The sequence below is a fragment of the Engystomops pustulosus genome, chromosome 1, assembly GCF_040894005.1.
Source record: "Engystomops pustulosus chromosome 1, aEngPut4.maternal, whole genome shotgun sequence".
Taxonomy (NCBI): Eukaryota; Metazoa; Chordata; class Amphibia; order Anura; family Leptodactylidae; genus Engystomops; species Engystomops pustulosus.
Genome location: NC_092411.1, coordinates 207,442,027 through 207,449,991, shown reverse-complemented (window position 1 = coordinate 207,449,991; position 7,965 = coordinate 207,442,027).

Here is a 7,965-nt window from a genome sequence, read left to right as displayed (position 1 = left end):
AAATGAGAAATGATGGAGCACGCTGTAATGACTATTCATGCACTGAAGTTAAGTTACATCTATACATGAAGATTCTTGGAAACTGTAGCTTTGTTTAATCCTCGTGTTGTTATGGGTGATAGTTATGATGGATTTAGAAGTTTTAGGAAAGTTATGGTCATGTAACATTTTGGACTTGTTTATATAATCACAATGCTGCTAGAACAATAGTTTTTTCTAAAATATGTTACTAGGCTTGCATTTTGATGAATAACTGTTTTATATATACTTACAAGCAAAAGGGTAACAATGTTTTGAACTTTCAGGCTCCACATCTCAACATCCGCTATAACTTTGATCGGGCAACTGCCATCATTTTATACACAATCCTCTTGGCTATTCCAAACAAAACTATGACTATTGTCTAATTAGCATATACTTAATTATGCAGATCTTCTTAGCTACTATTTTGTTTTTAAGACTCTTTTTTATTTTATAAATCCATATTTGACTTTCTACATTGCCTGAATTCTTGCCTACAAGGATGTAAAATGGAGGGGGTTCAGGGATAACAACCTTAGACAAATTGGTTGGATGGCACAGTTAATCCATAACTTGCTGTTTGTTATGCACCACCACCATGCATGACCTAGAGTTGCAGCCCCTCTGGCTGTCTCCATCCCTCCATATTTGTGTCATAACAAAGTATTTTTAGGGAGTACTTTTTAAAACCGCACCATGTCCACTGCTATTCTATATCTCGCAGCTATGCTTTATACTTTTTCACCCGTAACTAACCACCAGTCCACCTTAGTAGGATAGGTCTCCTGGGGTGCTTCTCACCCAATATTATTCCCAAGATCACCATTTCCTACTGGGACAGCATAAACATATAATTTGGCCTCGTATCTAAAAATAACAATTTAAGCAGAAGGAAATTGAGGTCCGTCCATATTCTTGAAACTAAAATTTCGTCTAAGGACGAAATATGTAGCGTCCGAAACGCTGTATCTCCAATTTGTCTACTACAACAATAGTAGCCAATGTATAAATATAGTGACAAAAGTTAAAACCTAAACTACATTGCCTTATGTGGGATATAGTATAATAACAAACCTGAAAGATCCAAATTTTAGAGTTAGAACAATATAGTCTCCTAAAAATAAAATGATAAATAAATAGAATGATAAATATAGGCGTCAAGGCAAGTAACTTCAGCAGGGTAATCCTGGGTAATCCAGGGTAATGTCCTTTACATTACATGTACATTATTTTGGCATTTTTTTGTCCTAAAAATCCCATTTTAGTCTGAAAATGTTTTTTTAGTCTGTTATGGTTTTTCTAAGGCATTGGTTGCTCTAGAGGCAGAAGAGTGTTATTTTTATACTGATACAGAAAGCTCTCTGTACTTTAAGCGATTAGCATTTGGCAATCTTACTCACAGAGATGAGAATCGGTCAGTTTATATCAGTGGATCTTTGGAGGGGTATTGACCTTTTTTAGTTTTTTGGCTGCAGGAATGCAGTTCCATAAATTGCATGAATTAAAATGTAGTTTTTTTGGGCTTTAGCATCATCCTCTACCCATGAAAGGCAGCAGAATAAGTGCTGGTATGGAACATGGACAGTTGTCATTTACTGTTTAGGTAAGGAAAGGCAAGCAGGTAAGGTCAGATAGGTGCATCTTGCAGCATTAAAAACAGCATACAGGATATTGTGAAACTGATAATTATTTTAATTTAAATTATGTGAAAGGTATAGAAACATAACCAAGCTATATAAACTTTGCATCTCTGTGATCCAAGTTAACCAAAAAATAAATGGACCGCAATGTTAAAGCCATAAAAACAAAACCTGTAATGGCACATCTACATTTTCCAGTGAATATTAAATGGTGTCATTAGGATGTACAATATGACCTGCAGAAAGCACACACTGGTAAGCTCTCGCAACAGGAGAAATAAAACATTGTGGCTTTTGGAACATTGAAGTAAAATACAGAAAAAGAAAAATAGAAAAGGTGTGCATCCTTTAAAAGTTAAAGAAATGCCTACACAAAATGTAGCAATGTAAAATACATTAACCCCTAGCACAGAACTAGACCAAAGTGTTTTTATGTGATTGTGTAATTATCAAATATAGAAACTGTCATATATAAAAGTAATACACAATAATAAAGACAATAGTCAAACTGTTCTGTTATCAATTATCACTCCTTTTCCCTATAGTAACAGGAGAGATATTTCTGAGAAAAATGATGAATTAAAATGATGTGATATAGATTTTACATCTTATTTCCTATGCACTTTGCTATTATCCCTTTCTATAAAACACATGATGTAACACTAACCATGTATGTTTGTGACTTATGTTGGAGCACTATCAACATCTGTGTATCAGTCTACAAGGAATATCTGAAACTTACTCAAATAATCCATCTATCTTACATGTACATCATTTAAGCAACCTCCCTGTGGTCCCATTACATGACAGCAGTTCAATTTACTTTTGACAATTTTAGCTTTTAATATTAATGGCATAGCTAAATTGTATTATTTATTGGAAGATGGAATAATATGGCTGGCTGCTTAGACCTTCACCTTTTATATTTACTACTTTTGGAAGCAGATACTGCATATTTATAGGATCAGCAATTTTCTATGTATTAGGAATGATACCTGCATAATGGTGCTATTAATAGTGTTGTTAAGAATCTGTATAACCATCATATATTACTTAAAAATAAATTACTAATATAAAATGAATAAGCAATATGTGTTTATCCAATGTCCCTGGGATCATACGCAAACATGTTTCTGAACATAACCATCTTAACGATCAATCTTTTTTAGAGAGCAGAAATACATATAATTCCTAGCAGCTCAAAAGAGATTACATGACCCAACTAAAGAGGAGGATCCTTCACTAGGTGGGGGAGCATAGGAGTGGAGTTAGTGAGTGCTGTAGATTATTTTACATGTGGGGTAGTCCGGTTACATTTGAAAGTGGGGAACAGTCTGACATGGATGGATCTAGCAGCATTGTTATTGAGTTGGGTTATTAGAGGAGGATCCTTCACTAGGTGAGGGAGCATAGGAGTGGGGTTATTTAGTGTTGTAGGTTATTCTAAAAATATGGGTTTTTCTAGTGTGAAGGTGGGGAACAGCTAACATTTTGTTAGAGAATTCTAGAGCATGAACGAGGCACAGAAGTCATAGAGAGCATACAGCTGGATGGATCTAGCAGCATCATTATTGAATAGGGTTATTAAATGCAGACTCGGACTGGCCCACAGGTGAACAGTTGGGCCCTCCATGTGCAGGTTCCCAATATGGGTGGATATGAGAGGACACCCACAATAAGGGGGGTACGAGAGGGGGCCCACGATATGGGGGGTAAGGGGGAGCCTACAATATGGGGGATATGAGAGCAGGCCTACAATATGGGGGGGGGATATAAGAGCGGGCCTACAATATGGTGGGATATGAAAGGTTGTCTATAAAATGGAGGGTATGAGAGGGGGTCTACAATATGGGGGGTTATGAGAGCGGGCCCACAATATCGATGGTATGAGAGGAGGCCCACTCTATTGGGGGATATGAGAGGGGGCCCACAATATGGGGATATGAGAATAGGCCCACAATATAGGTGTATGAGAGGGGGCCTGCAATATTGGGGTATGCATGTGGGCTACAATATAAGGGATAGATGAGCGGGTCCACAATATGAGGAGGAGATATAAAGGGTCACAATGTGAGGAGGAGATGAAAGGAGCCTCAATATGGATAGGAGATGAGAGGGGCCATAATATAAGGAGACAATCAGCGGAGCCACAATACGAGGAGGAGATGAGAGAGATCACACTATGAGGGGGAGATGAGAGGTTACAATATGAGGGAGAGATGAGAGAAGCCACAAGATGAGAAGATGAGGCGCCAAACTATGTGAGGGGATCAGAGGCCACAATATGAGGAGATGGGGGGGGGTCCACAATGTAGGGGGGGGTGACAGGCCGCAATATGAGGGGAAGATGACAGGCCACAATGTCAGCAGGAGGTGAGAGGTCCAATATGATGGGGAGATGAGAGGCCACAATATGAGTGGGAGTTGAGGAGCCACAATAGGAGCTGGCAGAGGCATTTATTTCTTTTAATTAGTCCTACCTAATGCTGGACATCCATGTTCACAACACTAAATTACATATTAGGTACATCTGGAGAATATCCTCCCTAAATGCTGACTCCTCCCGAAACGCAGACATAATTAGACTTAAATGCTTGTTCTGGGTAAGTAGCAGCAAGGTATGTTACTTCTTATCCAACACAAGCATTTAGGTCTAAACAAATCTGAGCTCCGGAAGAAGTCTGCTTTCAGGGAGGAGATTCACCAGATGCACCTAAAATGCATTTTAAAAGCCAATTCAATCACAATTTGTGCAAATGGTCTTAGGCTGCGTTGACATTATGGGGGTCATTTACTAAGGGCCCGATTCGCGTTTTCCTGACGTGTTACCCGAATATTTCTGATTTGCACTGATTTCCCCTGAATTGCCCTGGGATTTTGGCGCATCGGCGCTGGCATGCACGCGACGGAAATCGGGGGGCGTGGCCAAACGAAAACCCGACAGATTCGCAAAAACTGCCGCATTTTAAAAAAAAATGTGTCGCGGAGCTTGCACTTACCTTCACTCAGCCCGGCTCGGTGTATTCCAGTGCGTTCAGCGCAGCCTGGTGGACATTGGAGGAACTGCCTTAATAAATCCCGGCCGGACCCGGATCCAGCGCAGAGAACGCGCCGCTGGATCGGGAATGGACCGGGTAAGTAAATCTGCCCCTATGTGTTTGCATACATGTTTCAAACACATGGGAAAAAAATGCTCCTCAAAATAAATCCGTGTTTTTACCATCATTAATACTGATGTGTTTTGGGATGTGTTTTGCCTGATGCATTTGTTGCGCCTTTCAGACGCAATAAAAATGAATTCTGTAAATGCGGCTTAAGAATATACAAGTAATACTTCCATGCAGCGGTTGGTAGGCCCTCAGAATGTATTTCACCAATGGTCCCTAGGCCCCCCCAGTCTGAACCTGATTAAGTATTGTAGGTTATTCTAAATATATGGGTTTTCAGGTTACATTTAAAGATGGAGAACAGTCTGATGCATTTTGTTAGTCATGGAGTGTGGATGGGAAGATGCGGCTGGCAGAGTGGCCGGCACAGGGCATTTCTAAAGACCTGGAAACATTTGTTCACAAGTTTTTATGCAAATCTATGCCAGGTCGAGCCTGGTGTAGTTTTGCCGAGCAGCGCAGCTTCTGACATAGGTCAGAATTACCTGGAGGGAACAGGTTGTGGATCGTTTGTAAGTCATGGTAATACTCTAAAATGAAGTTTTGTTACTCTTTGACTTCCAACTTCCACACTTGCAGTATTTCTTTGCCGCACTGACTTTGTTTCACAAACACACAGACAGAATCATTACTTTGATTAAACTATTCATACACTTGATTCCTCCAATGATTGAATACAAATACCTGCTTAGAGTCCTTGACAAATGTTCTTTCAGAAAATAAAAAAGCACCTTTAAAAATATTAATATATAAAATTCGTAGCAAAAAGAACAAACAAACTTTTTGGCTTAGACCTTATATACCATAATTTGAACAGATGGTACATACTTTTTATTGTTGCCCTGTTGGTTTTTTAATGGTGCATGCATTCCAACTTTAATGACCGAATTTATCACATAAAACAAGATGTTGCAGATGAACATATTTTACTCTGCTTTCATTAAATCTAACAATCCTCTCCTTGTATTTTTCAGGACAGCTGTTGATCTCCAAAACATTTTAATCATTAATCAAGCGCAGCAGAGAGTTAACCTGAGTTTAGGCTCATATTCTAGGTCCTAAGTGAAATAAGTCTGTAAGTCTTAGCTTTGCCTTTTGGGAGGTGCAACATTTTGTATCCTCAAGACCAGAACACCTGAGTCTACAGACTTTGACCCTTTTTAGCACCAAGTATGGCAAATACACAGAATGTAAACACAATTGAATGGAAATTTAATTATCTCTCACCCCCAGAGACAGCACAACATTGCCAGGGTTGCTTATAGGGCGCTGTGAAATTCTCACATTACAGATGCTGAACCTGACAAACTAAGCCAGATCTGTACACTTGTTAGATACTAAACCCGAACATTCATATATTTACTTTCTGTTATAAAAATATACAAGATACATGTCCCAAGCACTAAAGCATGACCCGCTATTATGTTCATAACTAGATGAAATTGGTTTCTATGTTTCAATTAAGTGAATAGCTCACTGTCTTTACATTTATAGACGTAAGGTTTTCATATAATAAATGAGGGGTGTTTAATTGGGGGCCACTTCAGCCCCATGGTTGCCCTAAAAGGGTTGAATGTCATTTTATAATTGTATAAAGGTATCACCGGAATGGCCAGTATGTGCCCCTACAATAGTCACACTGCCACCACACAGTAGGCAGTAGTAACAGGACAACTACAAAGGTAGTCACAGATGCCCCCACACAGTACTGTGAAGTCACAGATCCCCCACATGGCAGCCAGTAGACACAGTGCCTCCACATGATAGCCAGTAGTCACACACTAGTGGACCAGCACATCCTTCTCCCCTGATGAATGGCAGTATTGTTGTGGAAAAAAAAACATTTACTACTTTTACCTGGTGCCCCAATGCAGCAGCAGTCTTCTTCTTTACTCCGGTGCACAGAGACTGAGTGCACAGTTGGTGCACAGAGGAGAAGAGAACAAGACTGCTCCTGCTTAAGGTGAGAGATTGTCAATTAATTCCACCTTAAAGGCACGTGGAGACTTATAGCCATAGACGCTCCACTAGGGAATTCTGGGAAGAATGCAAATATGTTTTCCAAGGTGTTAAATGGAAAACAATGCCTCCTTTTTGCACCTTGAAAGGCAGCCCCCTTAGCACCAAGTATGACCTACAAGAAGTCTAAAAAACAAGCTTAATCAGTATATCTATTCCAGAAGGAACAGACTCCCAACTGTAGACAGCACTGTTTGATCTGGTTGGTTCTCCTCAGTACAGCGTTGGTTAAAAGGTAGGTTCTAATATTGTTAGAACTGGGAAATATCTATTTTCGAAGTGTACATATTAGGGCTTATTTACTAAGGTTCGTGCTGCACGTTTGCCGGATCTTTTTCAGGGCTAAAACGGCTTGCACAGGTATTTAAGAAGCGTCTGCGCTGGGAAATAATACTTTAGTATTTTCTTTCAGTTAAATTAACAGGACTGGTGCCTAGTCTCAAAACATTGGGGCACATTTACTAATGGTCAGAACGGCGCATTTACGGCGGGTTTCCTGACTATTTGCGCCGCATTTAAGTGGGGTTTTTGGCGCACGCGATCGAATTTTGGTGCAATCGCGCTGACTTGCATGCGACACAAATCAGGGGGTGTGGCCGACGGCAACCCAACTGATTCGGACTAAGCGCGGGATTTACAATTCAAATTGTGTCCCAAGACAATGCACTCACATACACCTGGAAGAAGATGAACTCCTGCGGACTTCAGTAGGGAAGCGACGTATGCAGGAAAATGGACGTACGATCTTGAAGAATCGCGCCGGACTTCATCCTCGTCGGAGAACGCACCAGGACCAGGTAAGTAAATCTGCGCCATTATGCTTTTTCCAACAAATCTTCAATGTTGCCCATTTTGCAAAAATTTTAGCACATTGACTTTTTTCTTGCTAAACCATGCCTCCTTTTTCAAGGTCAAAAACAATCCTTTTGTTATACTTGTCAAAAAAAATAATACTGTGGTTAACATCACTCTCATTCACCATTACCTTTGTACACGTTAATTGTTGACTCATAAGTGGCTTCCGAGTAAAGTTCTTGAATGACATTGGTGCTATCCATTTTGCCTTTTCTTTCTTCTAGAATTTAGTATAACACTGTAATACTAAGTAAGAATCCCAC